The sequence below is a fragment of the Hydra vulgaris genome, chromosome 06 (assembly GCF_038396675.1).
Source record: "Hydra vulgaris chromosome 06, alternate assembly HydraT2T_AEP".
Taxonomy (NCBI): domain Eukaryota; kingdom Metazoa; phylum Cnidaria; class Hydrozoa; order Anthoathecata; family Hydridae; genus Hydra; species Hydra vulgaris.
In genome coordinates, this window is record NC_088925.1 from 40,702,706 (window position 1) to 40,718,372 (window position 15,667).

The window sequence follows — 15,667 nt, forward strand, 5'->3', positions numbered from 1 at the left end:
TTTATCTTAAGGTTTTCCAGCTATAAATATAACAAAAACTTGAACATGTCTACAGTTTTAGATCCAAGATTCAAACTTAGTTATGCCATATTAGATGAGGAAAAAGACACAATAAAATCAAATATTCAAGAGAAATACATGAACCTAAATAAAACTGATATTACAGATTGCCTTTTAACTACCGACAACTTAACTCAATCAGATAATGAAACAAACACTTCATCTGAACTGACCCAAGAACCTAGCTCTCCACTCAAAAAATTAAAAATGGCAGAAAACATATACAATTTCTATCAAGTTTCAAAAGCACCTCTTGACACTGAATTAACAGAATCAACAAAAGTAAAGAACTGTAAAAAAAGTTAAAATGATTTTTTTAAATAAGAACTTTGATAACTTTTTGTTCTTTTCTAATTTATAATAAATTATTATAGATAAAACTAAATTCTAAATTATCATAAACAAATAAAAATTGAAAAATAAAATGAAATAAAATAATATTACTAATATTCATTAATATTTAACAACTTTTATTAATAAAAATTCGTACTTTACATTTTAGTGTAGTTTTTATATTTTTTGTTTACTTACTTTTCTTTTAGAACTGATGAAATAAACTTTTAATTATCACTGCCTAATCTGCATCAAAAAGAATGTCCATATAAATGGTGGGGAAATTACAAAAATACATGTATAAAGAAACACTCAAGTAGCAATAATATTTAAGACCTCTCATACCTTGCCAAAAAATATTTAGGAGCTCCGATTTCTTCTGTGTTCAGTGAAAGATTGTTTAGTACAGGGGGAAATATTTATGAATCGGCACGGTCCCGACTAACTGCAGAACATGGAGAAAATCTAGCTTTTGAGCATGCGAATTGGAAATTTTTTGGAGAAACGGAAACAAAAAAATAGATTCACAGTTTTATATAACATATTTTATTAATTTTCATAACATAATAAAAATTTATATTTATTTTTAACATGACGCAAGTTGGTCTATAACGTTTTAAATATGTTATACTTTATGTTTATATTTTTTAAATGTACATTTCTTGATTTTAAACTTCTTTGTAGAGTTTTGGATCCATAAGTTATATAATTAATGTACTAAATTATGAGAAAACTCTGAAAAAGTAGAGAGCCCTGTTAAAAGCACTCAAAAATTTTTAGTTTAGTGGTTGCATATATGCCTATATAATAACTTATTAATAGTAAGTTAGACTTATACATTGTAGTTTTGTTTATGGCGTAATTCTATGTTTGGATATAATATAGAAACACAGAATCAAAAATAAAATTTCAAAAATTTCAAAACAATCGGCATCGGCCGATGGTTATCAAAGCCGATGCCGATGCCGATACATCGGCTAAATGGTGGATGCATCGGCAGGCCGATGCTGATGCCGATGCATCTGTGCACCCCTTCTTTAAAGTAGTTTTTTTTTTTTTCAATTACGGTTTTATTAAGGGTTTTGTTTGATATTATTTTATTGTTAATTTCATAATTTTATATAATTAAATATTTTTTTTGCTATTTCATTTAAAAATGAATACAATATTTTGTTATAAATAAATACATTATTATAGGTTTTATTTTATTCAAATATTTATCTTTTTTATAATTATAAAATATTAAAACTATTTTACTTCGAATTATAGGATATTAAAACTATTGTTCGTACGAATGTATTTTTAAGACGTATTTTAAAAATTTACTCGCTATTTAGAATATTGTTTATACATTTTTTCAAATAATTTAAAATATTTTATCATGTAAAAACTACACAAAAGTTTAAAAAAGCAAAACTAGCGTAATAATTGTTTATTTTTTTTTTAAAGTATTATAAAAATTTTCTGTTTACTGAAAACTGGCATAAAATAAACGAGTCAGGCAATGTACTTTCCTATTTTTTATTATATTTAAGGATTCTATTAGTTAAAATGCTTAAAAAAAAGTTACGACTAGTTAACTTAATTTTGAATCATGTTCGCATGAAGACAAGTAAAACTAAAATTTGGGTAATAATTTGATATGGGTAATAATAAGATATGAATATTATTAAGGTATGGGTAATAATACTTTGCAATTGCAAAAAATGTTACTTTCCCCCTCTGTCCCCCCTCTTTCTCCTATAACTTTTTTTTGCACAACGGGCGTAGTTGCGTCACTTACAACACGGCGTTTGGTGCTTATTTTTTTTTTTTTTTTTCCGACGGGGTAAACTAAAAAACTGCGCCCGCCCCTGAATATTTGTATGGTTATAGTTTATTCTAAAAAAATACACATTTTATGATGTAACATTATTATTAAAAAGAGAGACATTTAAAAATATAGTTTGAATTAAATAGCAATTTAACTAAACATTAAAAACATCATAAACATATCTATTTATTAATTCAAACACAATAAAAAAATTAAAATTAGTAAATAAAAATAAAAAAAATTATAAACAACATTGATATTAACAAGATTGATTTTATAAATAAAGATTATATTATTAAATACTCATACAAATATTTTAAAAATTCAGAAAGTAGATCTTAGCTTTTATTTTGTTGAAAACCATCTTTTTTTTTTTCCACATTTAATGGAAGATATTTTGACATTTCGAACAGGAATTATTTGGATGGCATATCGAGTGAGAAAATGAAGTTGAAAGTGAAGAGAATTTTAATTGGTTAGTTATTGCCTGGTGATTCACCGGATCGTCACAACTAACTGGAACGAATGAAGCCTTATCTAACTTATTTCACAACTGGTTGAACTTTCTTTGGAAATTTTTAGAATTTAAGTCAATTATCATTTGGTAATCGTTCCATATCTTGATAAACGATTACTTAGAGTGCTCACAAGCATCAACAGCTTTTAAGTATATGTGTTCATCTTGCTGCTCCATCTGGTCTTGATCACCTCGACCCAAATTATGAACTCTAGAGTTATTATAGCTATCATTAACTATTGGTTGATTTGACTCTGTACTGTTTTGTAAAACTTTGCTGTTGTATGTATTATCCTAATATATATACATGCGGAGACTATTTTAGACATGCACTTACACATTTAAATACATAATAAATAATGAAATATCACTTCAATTCACCAAGGACATATAAATAGATAGACGTTTAACGCGTTGTTACAAATCAGAAGCGCCACCATTAACTGTAGCAATGGCTCATTTCTATTCACCTGGCTTGGTATTAAGACTAACAACTTCAAATACATACGTATAGATTTCTTTAAAATAACTTCATGGAATAAAATCCTTATGGTTTAGAATATAGTTCTATTATTTATAAAACTATATTCTAAAGATATCTGAATGATCTATGTCATAAATATATATCATTCAGACTATTTTTTTAAAAAATCCGGAAAATTGTTTGGGTAAAATATTCGGAATATATTTTCCTTTTAATTTTGCTTTTAGCTGAGTTGTTTCTAATTTTTTTTTAAACTTTTCTTAGTTTTGTATGAGTGACGAGTAAAAAAGCTTAATAAAGAAATATATTACAAAAAATATATACCTAAACTTGTATGTATAGAAAACGTTTTGGATATTCGGAAAAACCAACAATTTAGAAAATCATCCGGAATTCCGGAAATATCTGGAAAAGGATAACTCCTGTTACATATTGACTTGGTATACTAGGTGCAATGTGTAAAGGTATTAAAGTACAAAGTATTTTGTTTACTCTTTGAAGAAATCACATTAAAAATTATTAAAATATTATAAAAAACAAATTTGCATGCACTTTCTAAAGATACAGATTAAGGATATCATATTTAAATTGTTTTTAATTTATTTTTATAACATATGCTACTGGGGAAAAAAATTATTATTTCAAGGAAATTTGTATTATAAATTTCCTTGAAATGTTTGAAATGATTTTAAAGTTTTAAAAGCGCATTTTAAAAATAACGAGTGAAATAAAAACTAATTGAAATCAGGCTCATATAAAGATAAAAAGCTATGTATGTATCACAGATTTATCAATGGTAAAGGTAGTGGAAAAAGCGCTTTTGCAGAGCTTTTTAATTGTTCAACGGTAAGTGCTTTACCTTTGGCTGCAATCTTTATTTTAGTTCCCTCCTCTTTAAATTATCTTTTCAATACTTTTGAGCTTTAAAAAAAATTTATATCCAAATACAAATTTACGTTTTTAGTTATTTCAAATATTAGATTAGAACTTCTAAATTTTAAATTTTGAATCAAGAATAAAAAGTTTGTCCTACCTTTGTCAAGTTCTTCTGTTAAATTTTCTCATCTGTTTATTTACAAAATACATACCGGAAAGGCGTAGTTATAAAATTGAAAACACAGTAGGTTGAATGTTCAGTAGGTCAAAAACACAGTAGGTCAATGATTTAGTATATTGGAAAATTAGTAGTACATATTTTAATGAGGTGTAAATATAAAAATCAAAAATTGTCCGTTGAAAGTCAAAAATGTCATAATATACGATCAACGAAAATTCAAAATTAGGTTGAGTTATAGGCCTAACTTTGACTTTTATAAAAAAATTAGGTAGACTAAGGCATTATTATCTTTGTGAGATTTTGTAATGTTTGGCATTTTGAAAAGATGAGTATTACTTATCATTTTTTTAAATATTTTTTTAACAACTGCAGTAGATAAAAAGTTCATAATACCTATTCGTAAATTTTCTGCATATTTGGGACAGTGGGTCACATTATTTTAGGTATATATTGTTCCCTGACTTTAGGGGATCGTCCATAAATGACGTCACCCTTTATAATGGAGGAGGGGGGGGAATGGTTTTGTGACGACTCATAAAGAAGTTGTTACTAAAGAGTAACGATGTTGTGCAGAGGAGGGGGGGGGGGGAAGGAGTTCTGTAATGGTCAAAAATTTTGTGACGTAATTTGTGGACGACTTCTAATCACTGTAATTTCTTGTAAAAAATTCTTATTTGATACCAGTATCAATATTACAAAGTTTAAAGTTTGCAGCATTTCTGGAAATAACCAAAAATCCATGACCAGTCTGTTTAACTCCCCCTCCCTTTTTTTTTGAAAAAGGTTGAAAGATATTTTTAAAATTTAGATTATAATTGTACAAAGAATTGCATCGGAAATTCAAACTATTTTTGGTGGACATGAACTTTCAAATAAACTATTTCCGCTCCATTATTAGTGAATTGTTTCTTTTATCAGATCAGTTGCAGCATGCAACAAAAACGGTTTTAATAAGCTACAAAGAAAATTATAAACTACAAGGTAGATAGTATTTTATGTCTAATTGCCTCCCTCCTTATTTTAATAAAACGAAGATTATATTTCATTGTATCTAAAGTCAACTTTGAAATTATTTTAAAAGGAATACTTCTTGATAACAAATAAATAGAAAATTTTTTTTAAATTCATTTGACTACTTATAAACTAGTTTTTATATAATGTTGTAAAGTAATTGCAGAATATATAACAACAAAGTTGTCAATCTGAATTATTATAAGATAAATAAATGATAATACATTGTAAAAATATGACAAAGGATTTTATCATTTTCAAGGATTTTATCATTTTCAAATTTTTTTAGGGAGATAATTTGGATTTTTCTAGTGAGGTAATTAGGAGTGCATGTAAGTTTTTTTTATTAATGGCAGCCTACACTTTTATAAATACACAGTTGGTTGCCAAATTATTAGGGAAATTTTACATTTTTAGCAATTTTAAAGAATAAACTACTATAATGAATAAATACGTATCTTGTAGTTATTTTTTTATTGTTAGAGAGCTTTATTTAGAATTTAAAACAACATAATTACTTATTCATAGCTATTTATTTTTTTATAAATAGTTTTAACAAATGAGGTAATAATCTTAATATTTTGTAATGCAACCCTTTGCTACAATAACGGCTTTCAGGCGTCGGGGCATGCTTTCTATGCAGAATTTTGCATAGTGTTGGAGACTGGGGTCACTATGCCACTCTCTTATGAGGGTTTCTATCAATTGCTGCTTGGTAGTGATGATTTTTTTGCAAATTTCCGTTTTGTGAACTCCCATAGACTTTCTATGGGGTTTATGTCAGGTGAGTTCCCTGGCCGTGGCAAAACACGCACTTTTTTTTCAGTTAGGAATGGTGTAACATTGCTAGCTTTATGGCACGATGCTGAGTCATGCATGAAAATATACTCTTCATTACCAAGGAAACATTCTTGGACCTGAGGTAGGAGCCTGTTTTCCAGTACTCGCTTGTACTGGTACCGTCTCATAATCTCTTGCACAATGTAAAAGCAGCCCATACCCTTTACTGTGATCACAGACCACACCATTACACTCACAGGATGTTTAACCTTATCCAAAAGGCAGTCCTGGTGGAATTTTTCTCCTAAACATTGTCGAACAAATGAGCTTTTGTCCATCAAAATTTGAAATGTTGATTCGTCCAAGAAGCAGACCTGTAAAACATTTCAAAGATATTTTAAGTTATTAACCTTAAATTGTTCTGGTTTTTCACAATATTATAAACTATACTTACTCTACTCCAGTCTTCAATAGTCATATGCTGGTATTTTCGAGCCCATTCCAGTCGCTTTTGTTTTCAAGGCTTCAGTTAAATGTTTTTTGGTTGGACAACAACTCATTAAATTCTCTTCAACGATCCTTTTTCCGCCACTTTTGCCGACTTGTTTTGGTTCTTGAGGCACATTTTTATCAATTTTTCTTTTAATTCGGTTCACTACTGACTTTGAAACACTTGCAATTGCTACTATCTCTCTGAGAATGTGTAAAATGAAGAAGTAAGGTTTTTACTTCCCTACTTTTTCTTGGGGTTAAGTCTGGAGACTTGCCCATACTAAAAAAATTAATGAGATGTGAGAATGGTTACTAATATTTATATGTACTCACATGTACACACACATATGGCATGACTGCAAAAAAAAAAAAGAAAAAAAAGAAAAAAGATTAAAACATTGATTATAGTGCCATACTATAATAATATAGTATTATAACAATAGTGGAAATATTCTTACATTTAAATTTACTCCATCTTTACTTACATGGCATTCTCTTTTACGCCTTAACCTCTCAACCTTGGCTCGCTTGTGTTCTAATGCCTCTTCATTCTGTAGTCGTATAGCAATCCACTAAAAAAAGCTTTTTTTTTGAACTTAAACAGTGAAATGAGAAAAGTTAATTCTTAATAGATAGGAATTTAATTAAATAATATACTTTATTTAATAAGATTTATGGTAGCAATCTAAATAGCTCACTCTGTCATTTTCTTCAATTTTTTTTTATTCTAAAAAATACAAAAGTAACTATTTATTAGGAATTTTCAAAACACTACAACCGTCACCATCACCACCACCACCACCATCATCATCATCATTGTTATCACCATTGTCATCATCATCATCATCATCATCATCATCATCATCATCATCATCATCATCATCATCATCATCATCATCATCATCATCATCATCATCATCATCATCATCATCATCATCATCATCATCATCATCATCATCATCATCATCATCATCATCATCATCATCATCATCATCATCATCATCATCATCATCATCATCATCATCATTACCATCATTTCTTATTTATTTGTAACAACCTCATCAGTAAGTCTTTCTGATTCTTCTAAATGATTGATTGGTTCGGGTAAATAGCTATTAGTTGCTGCTATCAGTTAACAAAAAAGAAAGAGGTAGCATTAGAAAAATACCATAACTTAAATCAAAAATAACATAAATTTACAACAATTTTTGTAAAGCAGTTTTGATAAGTATTGAAATTTACAGAACTGCTTTACAAAAAACAATACTGCACACATGTTTAAAAATTTCTCTTCTATATATGTTTAGATCAAAAGTGTAATTTCACTATGTGCAGAATTTTGTTGGAATATATGTTTATATGAAAGTTTAACTTTATTAAACAAAACTTCATTATATAAATTTGTTTGAATATGTGTTTGAATCAAAACATTATTATGTGAAGACTTTTTTAACTAGTAAAGTAAAAATGTTTATAAAAATATAGTTGGCCCAGAGCACAGTGGGCCGGATATTAGACTTATGGTGGATAAAATTACTTTCATATTTTATTTTTTACTAAAGATCTTTAAATGTCCAAATAGTTACCTTTAGTTAAGAAATTTTTACTTTTATTATAAATTTTAGTTAAATTATTGCACAAACAGAAAATAACTAAAAAACTTTAAAAACGCGGGTTTATAATTTTTAATATTTGAGTTGTTTAAACTCTCATAAAACGCTCATGGCATTTTAAATATAAAGATATTTTATGATGAAATGTAAAGTCTATTGAATAGTTATGATCTAGTCTAAAGTATTAAATTTTTTATTTTTATAACCTGTTGCCCCCACATTCCGAATGACATCATTTTTAGTTTCTTTATACCAAAAATAATTATGGTTTAAAAAACGCGAAGAAAAATGAAAACAAAGGTTGGACTAATTTATATATTACAAATCATCAAGTTACGGAGCTCATTCTCTCGGCAATTCTAGAACTTCACTGAAAAATTAATGCAAACTTTGATTGTTTTTTAAACTTTAGTTTTCGAAGATATGTTATTACTGGATCACTAGATACAAGAAGCCTATTAATAAAATCTTGGTTTATATCTTTTCTTGAGGTCTTTCTTATAAAATGTTCCCGAAAGCTCCTGAGTCTATACTTTGCATTTCTAGGTCATCTTCTGATGTTATTCTGATTGGTAGAAACTATCTTGCAATTATGGCATAACCATGAACCAAAATTTTGTGGACAGATTGTGACATATTGTACCATGTACATTTTGATGTATATAGTTTTAGAGCGGTTATGCAATAACTTTAAATTTTATAGTCTCTATTTCGTATCCCAATGACAAAGTGACTAAAATAATATAAAAATAATATGTAAGAGTTTCATTAACTTTCAATATCTCAGCATATTTTGAAATATTATATGTATAAATAATATATATTTTATATAATTTATACTATATATTATATTTATTATAACTACTATATATTATATATATATATTATATTTATACCATATATTATACTTATATATTATAAAATTTGACTTAAGCAATCCTCCACTTTAGGGAAAATCCACAACCAATCCCTTTTGATTCATAAAATCGGTCTGAATTCCGGCACTATTCTTGCTGTACCACTATTTCATCAGCGACAGTCCTAGCCTGGCATTTTCCAGTTTCCTTTTTATATCCAATATGCAGTATTAGCTCCAAGAAATTATTTCCAAGCGTGTAGGTTGGATAAACCATATTTAAACTCTAAATTATCGGTGTCTAAATTCAACACTCACTCCAAGTTGTTCATATTTTTGGGAGATATACCACAAACTGGACAACACTGTGTCGAGTTTGTTATTGTTGATAAAATTGATTGAAACTTAGCTCAATAAAACATTATACAGTTATTTCTTTCCGTCCAAAAATAATGTTAATAATATCACATTTCTTATTTTCGGAATCGATAGTTTTTTTTCTTCTTCCGCAACATTCTTGGTTTCCTTTTGAAACGAAAATCCTACTGGTTGACAATATGCAGTCGATGATGGCTTTTCGTTTCTCCACACTACTACTTTTTTATTATTATATAATCCACTTAGTTCTAATGGTACTATGCAAGTAATAAATAAATACTCTTCATTCTTTAGATTTCTTTCAATGTTTTCATTATGGCTAACCTACTTGTAAATACTTTGCCCTGGATCACCCTAAAACCCAGCCTTACATCTAAATGTCAGTTTAGTTAGTTCCTTTAAGATTGTAATTAGCACAGAAGCTTGTACGTCATACAGTCTTTCAAGAGTGTGCATCAGAAGGTCTTTTATCGGTATGTTTACTGTATACTCATTTACATAAATGTTTTTCGGGTAGCATTTAGCTTTTGAAAAACGTATATCATTATATAAAATAAAGATGTGGCAGCCCTATTCTTCAGCGCCAATCAGCGTTGACTTTAATATACCACCATCAACAATCATTGCTAGACCTTCATTCGGTGAATACCTCTTAGGAGTTTTAACGGGTTTGTCATCTGAAATTTTTCAATTTTTTTCAACAGTCTTGTACTTAAACTTATTCCTAAGTTTTTTGCATGAAGTAATTCAACGCCAGATGTGTTAATAACATTGTTTTTTTTTTGTTCTGTCGCATGAGTTTTCAAAAGAGCAACATGATCTTCCAATTTCACTAACTGTAGGATTTAGCGTAATGTACATAAACTGAAGATCTTGAGCTAGCCAATTTTCATTGCTTCTCTCAAAATGAATTGTATCATTGTTTGCAGCTATCCATTTTTCACGATATTTTTAAAGATTTTAAACTCAAAATCTTTTAATTTTATATTTCTTGAAGCTAGGAGAGCTAATATTGATGAAAAAAATGATCTATCATTAGGAACTAGTTTGTTTTATCTTATAAGTTTATAGTCTCACCAATTTTCATGTTATAGCTTAGATAAAAAACAACTAAAGTATTGTTTAAACAGTACAATGTGCATTGAACTGTATTGGTGAAAAAATAACATGTATTTTTGCTTGGATGAATAAAAAATATGACGCTTTAAACAAGTATTTTGATTTCAAGCGAATAATACGACTTGAAACTTGTAATTTTAAAATGCCAAATAAACTCAAAAGGGGAAACTAGGGGCAATGTATGTAGTTCTAATAGGTCGTAGACAGGTTGCATGTACTAGGCACTCGATATAGGTTCTCGTAGGTTCCCTAACTTATCTGACACTTTTTGTACAAAATAAAAGTATTAAATATTATAAACTTACCTTGTTGTTATAAAGCCAGTTTATAAACGTTTTATAAATGTTGATCTTTCCTTTATATTATTTTCGTAAAGTTATATTATTAAATAATTAAAATGCAAAGACTAATTGCGAATAAACATTTTTTTTTAAAGTAACTGTTTACTAAAGTTGAGCATGAAAATAAAAAAACTTTACGGTTTTTTGTAAAAATAAAGGAATTTTAAAACATGGAGCCGCAATTTATTTTTGTGGTTTTGAAAGATGACTATTATACTCAAATAAATTTTTTAATAAGACATTAGAGTATTACAACTATGTTTTATTATATGGTTTTTAAAATAATAAATTTTCATTTTTGAGGTTTTGTCCACTACCTGGCCCACTGTGCAGAGGTGGAAATAGATAAAAAATATTTTTTTGAGAAAGTTATAATTATTACTAACTATAATTATAATTAGTTTATAACTATTACTAATTGTAATTATTAATAATTAGAATTATTACTAATTAGAATTATTACTAATTAGAATTATTACTAATTAGAATTATTACTAATTAGATTTATTACTAATTAGAATTATTAACAATTAAAATTACAACTAGCTTGTGTCAAGTTACACCCGTGAGGTGCCTTGATAGTTACTATAAGAATCATTAAAAAAAGTAAATACAAAGTATAAAACTTAAAGAAGACAAACAAATTAATAATTATTTCACATATGGCAATAAGCAGAAAAAACTCTGACTAACTTCATGCAACACAAACTTGTCAGCTTCATATGAAAAGTAGGAAACAGAATTAAAGTAATAAGAATGTATGAGGTAAATATAAAAAATTAGACGTCTAGAATCAAGATTATGAAGGTCAGTCAATTATATTGCAACTAAAGACGATAAAACTTTTTTTTGTATATACTCTAATAATGAACTCTGGTAAATCAGTAATGTAACATAGCAGGTTATAAATTTGAACTTTCTAAGAAATTACAATCATATCTATATGTAATTCTACTATTGTTAAGATTGGTTATTATGTAACACTAAAAAAAAAAGATTAAAATTTTGATAGAATTAAAGAGAAAGTACAGAGACAAAAAACCTTTCTTGTTAAATAATTTGTACTTTGTCATTATTATTTTTCAGAAGAAGTTGTTGGTCCAGTTAAACCTACTTACCCCATAACAGGGTGTGGTTAAATATTTCTCATATGGCAATAAACAGAAAAAGTCTGTTTACCTACATGCAATGCGAACCTGCCAGCCTCAGATGAAAAATAGGAAATATAGAATTAAAGCTATAAGAATTTATAAGGTACACATAAAAAATTAGACAGATGTCAAGAAAGAAATTATAAGATTGTAAAGGTGAGTAAGTAGATTATATTACAACTAAAATTGATAAAACTTTTTACTATATATAACCAAATATTGAACTCTAGTAAATCAGTAATGAAACATAGCAGGTCATAAATTTAAACTTTTAAAAGGTTACAACCCTATCTATATGTTATTCAATAACGGTTATAATTGGTTCTTACATAAGACTGAAAAGAAAGATCAGAACTTTAACAAATGTAAAGTAAAAATAGAGTACAAACTCTTTAACAAAAAACCAATTATCAAAACAATTGGTTAGGTGTCTAGTCTAAAGCAGGTAGTAAAAATGAGGAGATTCAAGTCACTGATCATGTATATCTTGTATACCGTATAAAATGTATTCCATTTTAGTTAGTTATTCATTATATACTTAGTTTATATCTAATTACACTGGTCAACAATGAACTTGCACCAGCTTTAATTTTAGGCTTACTAGATGTAGCTTTTCACGCTGATTCCAAATCTGTTTTATTCCAAAAATTAACTTATATAATGCCTAGAAGTTGCAAAAATTCACCAGACGCCTTTTGATACATTTGTAGGCAATTTATATTGTCAGGGCAGCGAAAGAAAATCACTGTAGAAATCTCGAAAATTTACAAGCTGCATTTTGGTTGTCCTTTGGGAGATCAAGATGAAACTTGGGCACCACATGTGACTTGTTATAGTTATTGCAGCTTATTACGAGAATGGATCAACAAACAAAGGTCTTCTTTTCAATTCACTATACCGATGATTTGGAGGAAACCAAAGATCATTACAATGACTGCAATTAATGCGCTGTTAATACTGCTGGATTTTTGTCGAAAAATAAGCACCAAATTGTGTACCCGAATTTGGATTTGGCGATGAGGCTTGTTCCTCGAAACAGCACCCTGCTCATTCCAGTACCACAAACTGATGGATTAGACTCTGTTGAAGACGAATGTGTTGCTGATGTTGAACGTCAAGATGCGGCTGATGTTGACTTTGATCCAGATATTGACGGCGAAGAGCCCAAAGTTTTCACACAAGGTGAACTAAATTATTTGGTTAGAGACTTGTCCATTTCCAAGGAAAAAGCTGAAATTTTGGTGTCAAGACTGAAAATAAAAGAAATTGTTCGCAGTTGGTGTCAAAGTATCCCACTTTTGAAAGCGCAACAACAATATATCTAGATTTTTCACCATTGATGGACCCTTGTGCTACTGCATTAATGTCAATGGTCTTTTCAAAAATTTATCCTAAGTGCATTCGCCTCGTGATTGGCGCCTCTTCATTGATTCATCCAAAAGGAGTTTGAAGGTCGTGTTGTTGCATATTGGCAATCAGAAGCCATGTATTCCTATCGCTCATTCCGTACACTTGAATGAAACTCACGAAAATATGAAAATATTACTAGACGCTATTGATTACAAAACTCATCAGAGGAACATTTGTGGTGATTTGAAAGGGATTGGTATGTTAATGGGTATGCAAACAGGGTTTACCAAGTTCTGCTGCTTTCTTTGTTTATGGTATAATTGTGCTGTGAACGAACATTACGTAAAACGTGATTGGATAATGAGAACTGAATACGGACCTGGTGTAAGCAGCGTTCACCAAATTCAACTGGTTGATCCAGACAAAACATTTTTGCCACCGCTTTACATCAACCTTGATTTGATAAAAAACTTTGTAAAAGCATTAGGCAAAACTGAATCAGCGGGTTTTCAATACTTGGTTGAAAAATTTCCCAAAATTAGTGCAGCGAAACTCAAAGGAAGCGTTTTTGTCGGACCCCAAATTCAAGAGGTTTTGAAAGACCATGGATTTGAAGAGTCACTTACTTCCGACAAAAAAGAAGCGTGGAAAGCGTTTGTATGAGTTTTTAAGAACTTCTTGGGGAATCACAAATTGTGTGAATATGAAAATTGTATTCAAAAGCTACTCAATTCGTTCCAAAAAGTGGGCTGTCGTATGTCATTGAAAATGCATTTTCTGCATTCGCATTTGGCATTTTTTCCTGAAAATTTGGGCGCTGTGAGTGATGAACAAGGTGAGCCATTTCATCAAGATATTCAAGTGATGGAAAAGAGTTACCAAGGATTCTGGAATAAAATCATGTTAGCTGACTACTGTTGGATGCTTTATCGTGATGAACCAGAAAAAGTCTACAAAAGGTGATTTATATGCTTTAGTCAACAGTCTTTAAACTATTAAGTGTGTATAAATGTTTACGAATAAATCTAGTGACAGAGAGTTTGACTTATATGTATAGAAACATAAGTGGTGCTTGAAATATTGAATGTTTATCAATGTTTATGCATAGGGATTGAGTACAGATTTTCCAAAAATTAATATTTAAAATATCTCAAGAACTAAACGTGTTGGAAGAAAACTGAAAGCAGATTTAAAATCAGCGCAAAAAACTGGTTTAGAAAAAGCTATTTAGATTCATGGTGCATTCAAAAAGTATATTTTTGTTGACCAGTGTTATAGCTTATCCTGTTTTATTAAAAATATTTGTTTATTAATTTTATTAGTTTATGTTAATTCATAATGTATACCCTTTAACCAGAAATATTTGTTAATATTCATTTTACATTTAATTTTAAATTATATCATATATGTGGAGCTATTCATCTTATCCTTTATTTATATATAATAAAGATCTGCGCCATTTCAGTGGCGTTACTTGCTTTGTAAAAATGTAAACCGTTTCAGTAAAACTACAGGTTTTATACTTAGTTTATATTTAATTGTAATTAACACCATTAAACTGGAGATTTTTGTCATAAGTCATATTTAGTTTTAGCTAATACCGTTAAAGTAACAACTTTAACGGTAAAAGCAAATTTTAATAGAGGAATTGTTTGTTTTATACATAGTTTATATGTAATGATAATATATATCTTTAATCTGGAAATATCCTAAGTTTAATATACTAAGTTTATATTTAATCAAAATTTATTTTGCTTAAGTGGGATTATTCAATTTATACCTAGTTCACATCTAACTATACTTTATACTATTTCAAACCTAGTTTATGTAGAGCAATAATTTATGCTAATGTTGTAGAGTTGTACCCGTCATACTTTGTTTATTAATAAATATGATTTATACCATTTTAGTTGATTCAATCGTTTTAAAAATGTATACCATTTTAGCATACCATATAATGCATCCAATGGTCAAAATAACATTTCAGAAATCTCGATAATATATCATTTTTGTTAATCTTAAGCATCAACACAATAATGTTTTCACAATTTCCTAGGATTATATTCACATAAATCTTTTAAAAACTGACTGTAAATATTAAAAGAAACGATTTTTAGAATTATTTATGACACAATGGAGTACTATTCTGAGTTTTAAGGTCCCACTTAAATTCTGTATTAAGTTACCCCATACCTACTAATAGAAAAGAGTTAATTTTAGTATTAACTTGTTTTTCAATAGTTTTGCTTATTAAAGTAAAGAGCTCATAGATTGTAGTTTACAAAATAATGTTACTTACCAATAGACACATA